The sequence below is a fragment of the Octopus sinensis genome, linkage group LG19, assembly GCF_006345805.1.
Source record: "Octopus sinensis linkage group LG19, ASM634580v1, whole genome shotgun sequence".
Classification (NCBI taxonomy): Eukaryota; Metazoa; Mollusca; class Cephalopoda; order Octopoda; family Octopodidae; genus Octopus; species Octopus sinensis.
In genome coordinates, this window is record NC_043015.1 from 30,373,227 (window position 1) to 30,388,957 (window position 15,731).

The following is a 15,731-nucleotide window of genomic DNA, read 5'->3' on the forward strand; positions in this document are numbered from 1 at the left end:
GTCAACAGAACCTTTGAAAAGCTATGCTACCTTCTAGGCCCTAGGATTTTGAATTGCTCAACCTATGAAAAATAGCAACCAAATCTTCATCAACTCACTCTTTATTGTATTAAAAAGGGAAGGACAAATTAGCTGATGTAGTCCTGAATGTATTCATCACTGCACTGGATTCCATTGTCTGTTTTGATATGGTCTCTGCAGCTGGACGCCCTTCCTGATGCCAACCATCTTACAAAGTGCACCAGTGCTTTTTACATGGCACCAACATTGACATGGTCACCAAGTATCTATTTCTTTTACTGCCCACAAGGGGCTAAACACAGAGGGGACAAACAAGGACAGACACACGGATTAAGTTGATTACTTCGATCCCAGTGCGTAACTGGTACTTAATTTATCGACCCTGAAAGGATGAAAGGCAAAGTCGACCTCAGCGGAATTTGAACTCAGAACGTAGCGGCAGAGGGAATACCTATTTCTTTACTACCCACAAGGGGCTAAACACAGAGGGGACAAACAAGGACAGACACATGGATTAAGTCGATTACCTTGACCCCAGTGCGTAACTGGTACTTAATAATCGACCCCGAAAGGATGAAGGGCAAAGTCGACCTCAGCGGAATTTTAACTCAGAACATACAGACGAAATACCTATTTCTTTACTACCCACAAGGGGCTAAACACAGAGGGGACAAACAAGGACAGACACACGGATTAAGTCGATTACCTCGACTCCAGTGCGTAACTGGTACTTATTTTATCGACCCCGAAAGGATGAAAGGCAAAGTGAACCTCGGCAGAATTTGAACTTAGAACGTAGCGGCAGACAATATACTGTTAAACATTTCACCTGGTGTGCTAACGTTTCTGCCAGCTCGCCGCCTTGCAAGACAAAACCTCCTCAACTGGATGGAAGGAGTAGTATTGAGAACATGCAGCTTTGTGCTAATTGAGAGATAAAAGGTATAGAGGGAGAGAAATAGGTGTTTTGTTGTAGAGTAGATATATGGATACCTCAATTGGAAAAGAAACAAGAGTGGGTTAGAGAGTAAGATAAAGAGAGTGATAGTGAGAGAGATGGAGGTGAAGATGAAGATGTGTGAGGACATACCCTCAAGGAACACTGCGGGGGGGGGGGGGGGGTTGTGAGACTAGGTGAAGTGATACAGAGGTTTGGACCAGGTAAGTGGGCAGGATTGAGGTGAGTGTTGCAAATGATGAAGAGAAATATAGGGGAGGATCGGGGGGGGGAAGGGACGGGGCAGATTTGTGAGGGCATTGAGGGCGATAGCAGGTGAACCATGTATTAATGATGGAGAACAGTATGGGGACGGATGGGGGGGAGACAGGCACAAAAAGGTGATTGGTTGAGACAGTAGGCAGGGGAAGATAATAGGAAATAGGGGTGGTTTGGGGTCAGGAAGAAAGTTTCGGAAACATAAGAATATTTCTCTTTTTAAATCAGTTTAAAAACTACCCTTGGCGGACTTCAGACTTAGGAAGCACAAGTAGTTGGAATTTCTCCGTTTTGACGGTGATTTTTTTCCGATTTTTTTTTATTCACAGTGCCCTTGGAAATGCCCTGGATTATCTTTTTAGCAAAAAAAAAAAAAAATTTACGAAAAAATTACCCCCCCCCCCTGCACCGACCGATTTTGGTCCACTTTATGAGCACTACATACGATGATGGGGTGAGGGTACTACGAATACTATAAGAGAAACCCTTTTCTGTAAAAGAAAAAAAAAGTAAATATTTTCAGACGAAAAGGTATGTGATTAAAGGGAAATTTAGCTGTTGTTTCTAGCATATCCCATGACCACCTTCCTCGTTTCTTTCTCACTATGACAGGTTTTGATATTTTTCAATATTTCTCCCCATTAATAGCATAAACTCATTGAGCCTATTAAAAAATTTTGTTTGAAAATTTATGATTTTTATCAACCCTAAACCTTACTGATCATAGTATATGCTAGAAACAACAGCCAGATCTCTCTTAAATCATACACCTTTTCGTTTGAATTTTTTTTTTTTTTTTACCGAAAAGTCTTCAATGGTTTTTAAGTGCGTAGTGGCCACAAAAATTACCAAAAATCTATCCGGAGAGGGAAAAAATGGATTTAAAAAAAAAAAAAATCATCGCAGATTTTTCTCTTTTTGCTAAAAAGATAGTCCAGAGCATTTCCAAGGGCACCGTGAAACAAAAGAAAAACAAAAAAAAAAGAAAAAGATCTCAAAAATCCCCGTCAAAACGGAAAAATTCTAACTTGTTGATGCTCCGTAAGTCCGACGTCCACCCTACCCTTTTCTTTTCCTACGAAGTCTGGGAATTCGAAGAATTAAGGCGGCGAGCTGGCAGAACCGTTAGCACGCCGGGCGAAATGCTTAGCGGTATTTCGTCTGTCGTTACGTTCTGAGTTCAAATTCTGCCGAGGTCGACTTTGCCTTTCATCCTTTCGGGGTCGATAAATTAAGTACCAGTTACGCACTGGGGTCGATGTAATCGACTTAATACCTATGTCTGTCCTTGTTTGTCCCCTCTGTGTTTAGCCCCTTGTGGGTAATAAAGAAATAGAAATAGGTATTTCGTCTGGCCACTACGTTCTGAGTTCAAATTCCGCCGAGGTCGACTTTGCCTTTCATCTTTTCGGGGTCGATAAATTAAGTACCAGTTACGCACTGGGGTCGATATAATCGACTTAATCCGTTTGCCTGTCCGTGTTTTGTCCCCTCTATTCTTAGCCCCTTGTGGGTAATAAAGAAATAGGTATTTCGTCTGCCGCTACGTTCAGAGTTCAAATTCCGCCGAGGTCGACTTTGCCTTTCATCTTTTCGGGGTCGATAAATTAAGTACCAGTTACGCACTGGGGTCGATGTAATCGACTTAATCCATTCGTCTGTCCGTGTTTGTCCCCTCTATGTTTAGCTCCTTGTGGGTAGTAAAGAAAAAGGAATTTGAAGAAAAGCTGTTCCAAAACTACTCCCGCCCCTTTTCTGGCCCTTGTTCGAATTCAGACATGGTTGACTTCACTTTTTTGCATTTATATTCAAAAGAATTCGCGTTCGTTTTAATCGACTCTATGTCCTTGTGCTTATATATTTAGCAATCAATATCAAGTATTTGTTATGGGCTCTCTTTATCAATATGTCACTGTTGTTAATATTATTGCTGTGGTTACTATTATAACCCGGCTGTACTCATTTATCTTGCCTCTCTCACCATGACCAACACATTTTAACTTCGCGCTCCATTCATTCATTCATGCCCCAATACAAAGCAATCGTTTATTGTTCTCTGAAAAACTCGATCAGCTTTTATTTAGATTTTACTCGTGCGCAGGCGCGAGCGTGTGTGTGTGTGTATACGTACCTACGTATGCGTGTGTTTGCGTGGTGTGTTCCTGCAGCATGTGTGTGTGTGTGTGTGGTGTGTGTGTTTGCGTGTGTTTCTATGTTTCTGCCAGTAATCGATCGACCGTGCAAATGCTTTTACTCAATGCTGGAGTCTGATCGCTTTCAGCTTCGAACAATGTGAGAGAGAAAGAAAGAAAAGAGGAGGGAGTTTGTATGTATGTATATGATTGTGAGTGCGTGTAGGAAGAGGTACTCCTAGCGAACAGTGGTCCCGTTGCGCGCTCTCGCGTACTCGCGCATCCGCGCCAGCTAGTCGTGACTAGTCGATCCTTACTTTGTGTTTTTGTGTTATTTACTTTGCTTAAAAATTTATTTACTTTGTATTTTTGTGTTTTATTTACTTTGCTAGGTAGTCGTTGTAGGATCGACTAGTCACGACTAGCTAGCGCGACTGCGCGTAGTCGTTGTAGGATCGACTAGTCACGACTAGCTTGCGCGGATGCGCGACTGCGCGTGTGCGCACACTGGGACCACTGTTCGCTAGTAGTACCACTAAGTAAATAAATTTTTATAAACAAACTAAGGTTAAGGTTAGCGTTAGGGTTAAAAAGTCGTTTTAGGATCGACTACTTACGACTAGCTAGCACGGATGCGCGTGTGTGCGCGCATCGGGACCACTGTTCGCTAGTAAGTACCTGTAGGAGATAGTGTGTGCGCGTGTGTTGCTAACGCAAAATGTGGAAGCTATGTGTGAGAAAAGATATAAAAAGAAATAAGTCAGAGTGAGTCTAAAGGGTGAGTGTGAGTATGAGTGTGGCTGTGTGTGCGAGAAAGGCAGGTAAGATCATATGTAGCAAAGGGTATGTGTGTGTGCAATCGACAAATCATATGTAACAAAGAATATGTGTGTGTGCACAAATCATTTGTAACAAAGACGCGAGGATAAGTCGATATGTAACAAAGAGAAATGTGGAAGAAATGGAATCTTTATTATGATCAAAACGATCGTACATAGAAAGGGAACATTACAAGACGAACAAAAACAAACAAAATGTTATATGAATTCGAATGAGTTACCTGTAAAAAATTTTTCTTAGAAATATTTTATATAACGATTACGGAGATGTACTTGCATAGCAAGTGATTTGATCTGAGATCGTGTGCTGAAAACAAAGACAATTGCAGCGTGGAAGGTGTTTGTAAGCCATTTAAGAAACACACAAAAGCCCATTCGATTCACTTCAACATTTAAGTTTAATTTGTCAAAATATTTTCGTCGCTTTAAGACCCGCGACCTGTTATAACAATTAATGTTGTAACAATTCATTTTTTCCTTTAATTAGAACTTTTTTTATATATATAAATAAAACGAAAACAAAGAAAGAAAACGAATTAAAAATATGAAAGGGCGATCTTTCGTCTCTAGTGGACCTTTCCGTCGATTACACGACATACTGTCTGTCTCCACACACACACACACACACATGTACATCAATGCTTCCCATGCACGGTAACTTCAAAAGAACTTCCCTCGTCATACAATCGCTTTCTCTTAGTCTCTTTCACTCTCATTACTTCGAAAGTTCCCTCAAGCCCATATGTAAAAACAAAAAAAATGTTTTACGGAAATCGACGGAAAGGTCTACTAGAGACGAAAGATTGCCATGTGAAAGAAATGAGGTGTATGTAGGTGTAATTTGTATGTGAGAAGGAATAGGATTTTACAGAGAGAAAAACCGTATGTGGGCTGCAAAACAGTGCGATAAATAATGGTAAAGATGGAGCGAATGTGGCCTCTGTGTGTGTCTGTGTGAGTGTGTGTGTGGTGAGTTCGAGCATAACGGCTGGTAGTTGGAAACAAGAAAGGACAAGATAGAAAGCGTGGTAATGCAATCGCCCATTGGTTAAGCTAGACTGCGCCTACCAATGTTTTCTCGGTCGTACTACCACCGCTACTGCTACTGCTACTACAACTACAGTCGTGGTCGTCGTTGAGAACAAGCCATGTTGTGTGTTGATGCTGATACAAACAAGATAGAGGCATACATATGTTTATCTTAACATCATTTTGAACTGTAAGAAGCACGTCTCTTGATTCTTTTCTGGGTTTTTTTCTTTCGTTTTTATCTATCGTTTTCGTCCATTCATTGCATACTCACACAAATTTCTGCGCGCACAAATACTCAAACGTACACTGTCTCTCTTATTTGTTATATGATTGATTGATTCTAGTTTCAGCTCATGAGCTGTGGCCATGCTGGGGCACCAGAGGTAGGGGTCCACCAAGGTTCAGTCCTCAGTCCCCTCCTATTTATCATAGTCCTCCAGGCAATAACAGAGGAATTCAAGACAGGATATCCCTGGGATATATATATATATATATTATTTTTTTTTTGCCTCGTCGGGAAACGAACCCATCTGTCTAGCCCACCTTCTTTTACGTTTCCCGCTGCTGTTGCTCCTGTCTCTAAATTACTGCTGCTGCACGCAATCGTTGCTGCTGCAGATGGTGGAAGGGAAAAATGCTATCCGAAATCGTAGATAGCGAGGAAACAATAACAAACAATAGTAGCAGCAGTAGTTTGTCCATCACTATTATCACCATCATCACCAGAAACACAAACTAACAGACTCCTTAGGAACTCGGAGAGATCAAAGAGGTTAAGGTAATCTTTTTACTCTTAAAATCCGTCTCACGAGTCGTGCGTAATCTCTAATCGTCGGGCTTTTCGGAACAGCTATCATTACCTCACGGAGAAAGTAAAGGAGAAGCAATTTGGTGATCGTTTCCTTCTGTGAAAGAATTTTGTGTCGTTCTAAATATTTAAATTTGTTTGTTTTTTTCCATAACATTTTTGCCCCGCCCCCACCCAATTCCATATCATTTTAGTATATTACTCTTGTCTCGCGAAACGGATGTAATAATATTTTACGCGCCACGTATTGTTTATTTTAAGCTGTCTATAATGCAATCTTTGAGTTTGTGTTTCCGATCGTCAGTTCCGCGGCAGTACTATCATTGTTTTTTATTGAAGTGTAATTAAAAAGTTTAGCCCCCCCTCCTTTTTTTTCCCCCTTCTTCTTAAGGATTTCATATTGCTTGTCTTGTGGTGCTTTACGATAGCGAAGTCGAAACTGATGATGTTGATAATGTTTGTAGATGATGACATAACCTCAGTCAAACAGTCTGTCTAAGTCAATCTATACAAGACAGCTCTCACACACTCAAACACACACTCTCTCCCAGTTTCATCCAATCGCCCCCCATTCTTACTTTCTCCCTCTCGTTCGCTTCTATCGTCTTCGATACCTCTTTTTTTTTTCTCGTTGTGAATTCTTCAGTGCGAAAAAAGGCCAGCAAACCAGCTTTGTTAGTTTGAGAAGTGAAGAAAAACAACACACATGCACACACACACACGCACTCACATACACACAAACCGTTTGTTGCAGCCATTCAGTTGAGGAATTGTTCAGACAGATGTTACCACCACAACAACAAACAGTTGACTTGCTAAACAGTTAGCAGGGTAAGTTTTTTTGATTCCCCTCACTAAACATTTTTACTATAATGATCTCCACAAATAAACCGTCCAACACACCCTTTCATTTCTCCCCCATTCACCATCGTCAGATTATATTTTCCGATATCTTAACAGAAAAGACAAATTCTGTGGTGGTAGACTCTGTCTCTTGTCTATATATTTCTATATAGTCGTGGTCGACTTTGCCTTTCATCCTTTCGGGGTCGATAAATTAAGTACCAGTTACGCACTGGGGTCGATATAATCGACTTAATCCATTTGTCTGTCCTCGTTTGTCCCCTCTGCGTTTAGCCCCTTGTGGGTAGTAAAGAAATATATATATTTCTATGAATAAATAGAAAAATAGGTTCACAGGCGTTCAAACAGATAAACAAACCTCTCCGTGCTAATTTCTCTCTATTTCTCCCCTATATATATATATATATATACATCATTACTGTTTTCTCTTTCCCATGTTTTGCTGGTGTCTCGTACACTCATCCTTTCTCTTCAGATGTTCTCTTTGTCTCTATTTTTTCTCTTCTTTCTTCTCATAACTATTTACATATTGTATATTACAACTCTCACAATTCCCATCACTCTGTCTGCTATCCGTTCTCTCTTTCCTTTCTGCTCTCCATTCTACGACGGCTACACTTGTACCATACGGACGAGTCGACATCTGTTCCCTTTTCATCCCTTCTCTATCTCATTGGTTATCAATCCCCTTTTTTTGTAATAATCTTCCACGCTTCTTTTCTCTCTCTCTCTCAACCTTTTGTAATTCTCTACTTCTGATTATATATATATATATATATATTATATATATATATATATATATATATAATATATATATATATATATTATATATATATATATACATATATGTGTGTGTGTGTATGTATGTATGGAGCGAGAGAGATTACGCAAGTGCGTTCCTACCATGACCTCTGTAACGTATTTGTAGAAAAATTCATTTAAAACATACCCATTTTTCTAAGAGATATGAGGAAACAAAGTCGGTGTGACACACACACACACACTTGTTGTTATGCCTATGTGTGTGCGTGGAAACACACACAACACACACACAAAGACTGTATGTGTATAATCTTCAGCCCTTTCACATCATCCACTCTTTTTTATCTCTTTCATCTACCCTTTTCGGCGCCCTTTCTTTTGCAGTTTGCCTAGGTTAAACACACAAATCAGCCGACTACCTACCCTCATTTTCATTGTATGTACCTAGCGCACCTGTCTCCGTGTTTTGAGGTGACGAAACCATTAACTCCATCGTTCTTCACATATTTAAATATATATTATCCCATCCCGTTAGCTATAAACATGTATCTTATATTTTTCTGTTGTCTACCTTTTCTTTTTCCGTCTCCCTTCCTTAATACATCCTTTATAGGTATTTCATATGCATATATCCATACAACTAGAAGCTTTAAATAAAACACTGTGTGTGTGTGTGTGTATCGTTTGTAGAAAACAAATCCGAAAAAACAACCTCTAAGATGTAAAGCAGTATATATATATATATGCTGCTCTAAAAGTGGGGAAGGCCGGTTTATGAGATTACCTTAGATTTCCGATCCCTAAAGGGTTTAGTTTTATAGTGTATCGTCAGATCTGATGATACGCCATAAAGCTAAACCCTTAAGGGACAGGAAACTTAAGGTAACATCATAAACTGGCCTTCCAAATTTTATATATATATATAATATATATATATATAATATATATATATATATGGCTTAGATTTTCCCTTTGGGGCTGGCCAGATCGGAGCAATCTCAAGATTAATCAGCCGAAATTGCGAAGATGATCCGGTTCTTGACTGAAGATTGAAGGCTTCGAATGTCTCGTCCCGTCCGTGTTTTTTGTATCGTCTTCTAAATGTTTTACGTTCTTGTCCCAGTTTGTATTTTTTTACATTTACACACACATATATATATATATGCACACATACGTATAATTGAGTGTGTGTGTGTGTGTGTGTGTGTGTGCTGTTTCATTCATGCTTACTCCACCACCCCGTCTCTCCTCCCCTCTGTAAAACCTGTCCACGTTTTCAACTCACACGTGTTCACATGTAAAGCGTAAGTAATCAACTTACAGCAGATCACCTCTATATCTACTTTTCTATTTGTTGACCACTGTAACATGTTCACTCTTCCACAACACACACATACTCTCTCCCTCTATAAATGTATATATGTATAGATAGATACACATACGTGTATTTGCGTGTGTGTCTGTACACACGTGTCTATTAGCAACCCATTCGAATGCATTCATAGATATTAGATATACCGAAAGAGCGAAGATAAAGAATACGCACACCACCCGTTTTCGGCGTTTAGGGTTGCGCCGAAAACGGGTGGTGTGCTTATCCTTTGTCCCCCACGTACCGAAAGTACCAACTTGGATACACATATAAGGGGGTGGGACAGAATGAGTAAGTTTTACTGCATTTTTGCCTTTCAGAAAAAAACACGGATCATTTTTTTCTAGTGTTCGTTACCTTGCAAAAGCAATATCTGCTATGAAAATGACCTTCCCTTAATGCATTAATTAAAAACACGATAACATACTCAGAAAACTATTTCAGAAAATTCTCACCTTTCTCTTTGAGCATATAAAGACAAATTTACCTGGGCCCAAATGAGTAGGACAAAATAAGGTAAATTCGCTGCTTTAATTCTTTAGAATTACATTCGAAAACAAACTCATACACATCAATATTCATTCTTAGGCATCAGAAAAATTAGAAAACACAATAAGAATTTAAAATGTCTTAGTCAAATGAAAGAGGATCGTGGAAAAATGGCACACGGTAGGAAATTAACGAACTTCGACTAGGGCTAAAAATTCAAACATTAAATATATAGTTTCTTCATGATCAGCTGGAGTGGTGCTCTTCCTGGTATATTTAGGCACCATGCAATTACAGTGAAGAAATTATTGAAATTAGTTATTATTCATTCTGTACCGATTTAGATATCATTATGTGAAAACTGAAAATTAGACATTAATGTGCGGGAAAAATTGACTTGGAATCCAACAAAGAAAAAAAAAATATTGATTGTTAATCATCAAAAATTATCCAGATTTTTTTTTTTATTAAGAAGCTCAATTAAAACGGGGGTCGAAGTTGAGGAAACATTTCTTGAAAAAAAAAAAAGCACCTGTCGCCTATGTTTCAAACTCTCTGAACTTAAAGATGAACAACTGGGCTGACCAATGTTTGCCCCTTAAAGATACTCTCTGTGGAGTGGTTGGTGTAACTAAGCCAAAACAGACTGGAGCTTGGGGGCAGTTCTCCATCTTATTCCAGTCGAACCGATGCCAGCATGAAAACTTACGCTAAATGATGATAATGATGACATACATGCGTGTATGTATGTATGTATGTATGTATATATGTGTGTGTGTATGCAAAAATTTAGATTCAAATGAATATATGTATATATATATATGTGTGTGTGTATATATATATGTGTATATTATATATATATATATAATGTGTGTGTGTGTGTGTGTATATATATGTATATATGTATATATTTATATACACTCACATAGATATATATACAGATTACATACACACCCACCCATATGCACACATGTGTGTATACACACAGATAAACACACACACATTTAATGCTTCTCTATCCAACCTTTCGCATTTTTCTCTCTGTCTCACTCTATTTAATCTTTTATTTATTTTTATTTCTTGTCTCAAACGAACATTCCCCAATGCTTATATAATCGCTTAATTCTATAAATTAGTTGATTTTTTTTACCCCAATTTTTGCTGATCATTAAATAACCATGTTTTGCCACTAACCCATCCTATACCGTCTGTCCGTTGTTGAGTGTAAGTGCACCAGCCTTCTGGTCCATATATGTATCACATTTTGATGTTATTTACAGACACGGATATACGCGCGCTTCCACTCATACATACATACATACATACACAGTTCGACATATTCGGGGAGGGTTGTAGTTTGTCTTTTGAATATGTACAATCGATTTATAGATGTGTCGATATCTGTATGGGGCACAAATATCATGGTCTCTATGTATGTGTGTATATTATATTTGCGTGTGTCTTGTATGTGGTGGTTCCTTCCATTGTACAGATTACATAAACTGACACATATGCGTGTGTGTATGTATGTATATATATATTATATATATATATATGCTACTACTACTACTACTAATATAGGATGGAGTTTTTTTTTACAGAAAAATAAAATTTTCATCAAAAAAGTGGCTGCATGTTAAAATACCTTTAAAGGTTAAAATTATAAACAAGATCAAAAGAAAATTATTTCTATGCCAATATGCTAATAACAGAATTATATATAAGTTGTATATGTATACTCTTTTACTTGTTTCAGTCAGTTGACTGCGGCCATGCTGGAGCACCGCCTTTAATCGAGCAAATCGACCCCGGAACTTATTCTTTTTGTAAGCCCAGTACTTATTCTATCGGTCTCTTTTGCCGAACCGCTAAGTAACAGGGACATAAACACACCAGCATCGGTTGTCAAGCAACGCTAGAGAGACAAACACAGACACACAAACACACACACATACATATACATATATATACATATATACGACTGGCTTCTTTCAGTTTCCGTCTACCAAATCCACTCACAAGGCTTTGGTCGGCCCGAGGCTATAGCAGAAGACACTCGCCCAAGGTGCCACGCGGTGGGACTGAACCCGGAACCATGTGGGTGGTAGACAAGCTACTTACCACACAGCCACTCCTGCGCCTATGTATGTATATATTATATATATATATATATATATATACATACATACATACATAGACACATGCGCCCGCGTGTATGTATATATATATATATATATAGATATATATATATATATATATGTGTGTGTGTGTGTGTGTGTTGTTTAAGATAAAATGTCCAGTTCCTTGGTTTTGTGTTTATATTTTTCGTTTCTCATTGTGTTCGACGTATTTTTGGTGTCCTGTACCCATATATGCGTGTATATATACATGTAGAGGTAGGTACGTACATATATGTATGTATATATGCATGTTTTATTTATTAATTTATTATATATATATATATATATATATTATATATATATATATATATCAATATATAATAATTCGTTGCTATTATGCAAAAGTATCGTAAGTCCAAAACGGTGCTTTTTTTCAGAAAAATTAGTTTCACCATTCCATAGCAAAAACTGTGTACTACACATTGACGATATCTTGGCATCTGAAAACAGCTGGACATACGATAGTTTGACCAAAAGACCCGGCTATTGCAAGCAAAAATAAATATTGAAAAAAATCGCATTTGGCCAAATTTGGACATACTATAGTTCAAGATATATACTCATACAAGAATTTTCGCATTTCGCTAGCATCGTTCCGTTTTTTCGCACAATTCCTCAACACGCTAAAGTGTATGATAATGGCTTAAGCACAGAATTTTTTTAGCTTTCAAATCCTCTTTCATTCTGTGCCTCTCTCATCTATCCATGTCTTTATTTTTCTGTTTATTTGTGTCATCTTTTTAGTTTTTAATGTCTGCTTTGCTGGTTGTGTGTGTGTGTGTGTTCCAGTCGGATGCCCTTCCTGACGCCAACCCATTTAGCCGTCACGCTGGGGGAATATAGTTGTACTTATTCTCAAAAAAACACGATACACAGGGGCCTCAATATATCTATCACATGCACGTGTATAACTCATACAGATGTAAACACAAACAAACAGACACACACACACATACACGATACAGTCTCGTGTTGGTACACGCGCACCTAATATTTAAAATGGGGGGGGGCAGAGGGGGGCGAAAGGATCTTGTTTCTGTTTTTTTACTCAAACATGGCACTGACTTTTAACATGTCTAACGAAAGCAGCAGCAATTGCACATTATACCAGACTCTATGTCTATCTACCATAATCTACCGTTGCCAGATGTTTTTTTTCTTTTTTGTATTCTATCCTCTCCCATTTAAACACATCTTTTTTCATTGGTGATTGAGGTCTTGTTATTAACAAACAGACTTATTTATTATAATCAACAGATGATGTTATTAGTGACTAAATATATGTTTGTTATATCTGTTGCCTTCCGAGTGAGAGCATCTTGCTATTGTTACGCCTACTGTCCTATACTAACTGACTGACTAGTCTGTTGTTATTTTGTTCTGTTGTCTCACACTGATTAAGAATATGATGTTGGCTATGTTCATCGAATAACTACATTGTTGTTACATCTTTTGTCTCCTTGAGAGGAAAATAGATAAATTTATCATGCCTGCCATCCTGTAATATGTAAATTGTTGATAGGTCAGTATCCTATAATGGCTAGGATGCTGCTATACCTATTGTCCTATAAGAATGGTTTTGTTATGCCTGTTATATAACCAAAATATGGTGTGGCTGTGTGGTAAGAACTTGGCTTCCCAGCCATATTGGTTCCGGGTTCGTTCCTACTGCACGGCGCGTTGGGCTAGTGCTTTCTACTATACCCCCCCCCACCGGCCGACCAAGGCCTTATGAATGGATTTGGTGGACGGAAACTGAAAGAAGCCCGTCGCGCACGCTGTCTGTCCACCACCGCTTGACAACCAGTGCTGGTTTGTTTACGTCACCGTAACGTAACAGCTCGGCAAAAAGCGAACGATAGAATAAGTACAAGGCTTAGAAAAAAGTACAGGGGTCGTTTTGTTGAAGAGAGTGCCCCAACATGATAAAAGAAAGATTATGCCATTTGTTATAGGATTACAAATATGATTTTATGTCTTGTCCCGCAGTCACTGAACCTGACGTTATATCTGTTCTAGATAGGACCTGAGTATATTTTCGTTTGCTCAATAGCAAAGGACTGAGTATATTATGTTTGCGTAGCTCACAAGTGTTAGGGACTAGGCGTATTGTTATGTCTGTTATCCCGTCCTAATGTATACCAAGTACCCTTTTGACCAGGCTCCCGTGGCTTTTATGGGTTTTTCCTCGAGTAACCCTTTCGAAGCGCCTCCCCCCTTTTGGGAGTTTTAATTGTTACTTATATTTCGCTGTTATCCTGCTTTTGTACACGGACCTTTTTTTCAAACGGACAAAACCTTTTGTAACTTTCGTCCTGTGTTTTACCCCTTTATGTTTTTTAATTGATTGTTGTTAGCCCTTGTGGCCAATAAACGAACGAATTATTATTATTATTGTGTTTATTATCCTAACGGACCGGACATATTGTTTAAATATCCTGCAGTAATGGATTGGGTATATTAATTAGCTGTTGTGATATCTATTGTTCCACAGTGGCTGAGTGTGTGTCGCATAATAGTAGTAACTAAGAATACTGTTGTTATGTCTATTAGCCGCAAGTAGCTGCGTATGGATATTGTTTGTTTATTATACCAAAGAAACCGAATTCTTCTCCATTCCCATGTTCATACAATCTGTTGTTTGCCCGCCAAGGTAAACTAAAACCGTAAGGAAAAGAAGGTGCGTTTGCCGAAGCGAGTGTGGATTGGTCGACTTGTAGACACATGCACACACTCTAGTTTCACGTGAGACCACACCTACTCGTGGTGGTTCCCATCTGTGCGCTTGTAATGACCTTGGTGCTTTAGCTTGGAGAAAATTACAAGGTAAGAGTAACCGAAACGGTGATCAATAAACAGTGGATATAAGAGGGGGCGGGTTTAGCTGATTGGATACAAAGGTGGACGAAAGGTATATAGAGTTGGATTACCAGGTATTTTACGAAGTCTGTTGGTGGATGGAAATGTTGGTAGATGAGTAAGTAGTCGGGTAGACAGGTACAGACAGATGCGATGGTGTTGCGGCTAAGCGAATTAGCAGACTGCCTGGCTGGTTAACAATATAAGACATCAAAGGGGGATACCAATTCTACCAGATATAATGAAGGCTTTATTGCGTGTGTGCGCGCGTTTGTGAATAATATATATGCACGCGCGCATATCTGTCTATCTATTTATCTATCGATCGTTGCGATTTTGCAGAAATGTCGTAAGTCCAAACGTTGCCTTTTTCAGAAAAGGAAAAAAGTAGTTCCACCATTCCATAGCAAAACCGTTGTTTGACAATTTTTGATATTTTGGCATCTGAAGCAGCTGGAGATAGAATAGTTTGACCCAAAGAACCGGTTATTGCAAGCAAAAATAAATATTGGGAAAAAAAAAAAACGCATTTGACCAAATTTGGACAAACAACAATTTGACATAATAGCAACGATATATATATATATATATATATATATCGGACGATATTAAGAATGGATAAATATCTTATTATTTGAGTTCTTGCTGTTCTGCATGTACCCTGTAAATTATTATTTGTTTGGCTGGCATCTGCACACATCAGCAAATAATTTTGTTTGCAAATTCCTTATAAACAAGAGCTTCTGTTTCTTTTCAGATTCATTGATCTGGCGGGGTAGCTTTGAGACATTCGGCAAGGTCAGAGTGCCACAGGGTGCCACAAAGTCCCATTAAAGCTGTAAATCATGTGTGTTTGAAGCTTTTAACTATAGAGTTCAGCAGAGTCCACGAGTGTTTTCACATAGGGTCAAAGCCATTTCCCTTCACTTAAATGCTGAATGCCAGGGGGCAAGGCAGCAATACCTATTTCTTTATTACCCACAAGGGGACAAACAAGGACAGACATAGGTATTAAGTCGATTACATCGACCCCAGTGCGTAACTGGCACTTAATTTATCGACCCCGAAAGGATGAAAGGCAAAGTCGACCTCGGCGGAATTTGAACTCACAGCGTAATGGCAGACGAAATACCGCTAAGCATTTCGCCTGGCGTGCT

The 15,731-nt window shown here is 38.7% G+C and overlaps 1 protein-coding gene across 8 annotated transcripts in view; it reads left to right on the top strand.

Moving 5' to 3' along the window:
• The window catches only part of LOC115222214 (monocarboxylate transporter 13), a 279,960-nt gene that overhangs the window by 191,889 nt on the left and 72,340 nt on the right, over positions 1-15,731 (top strand). For 2 of the 8 annotated variants that reach the window (XM_029792371.2, XM_036511215.1), the window contains exon 1: positions 6,419-6,879. The exons of 2 other annotated variants lie outside the window; for them this stretch is intronic. The gene's annotated coding sequence lies outside the window, so the exon portion shown is untranslated. Of the gene's footprint in view, positions 1-5,228; positions 5,428-6,418; positions 6,880-15,731 lie in introns of those variants that run through there. 4 more of the 8 variants (XM_029792368.2, XM_036511216.1, XM_029792367.2 and 1 more) reach the window with 4 other exon arrangements.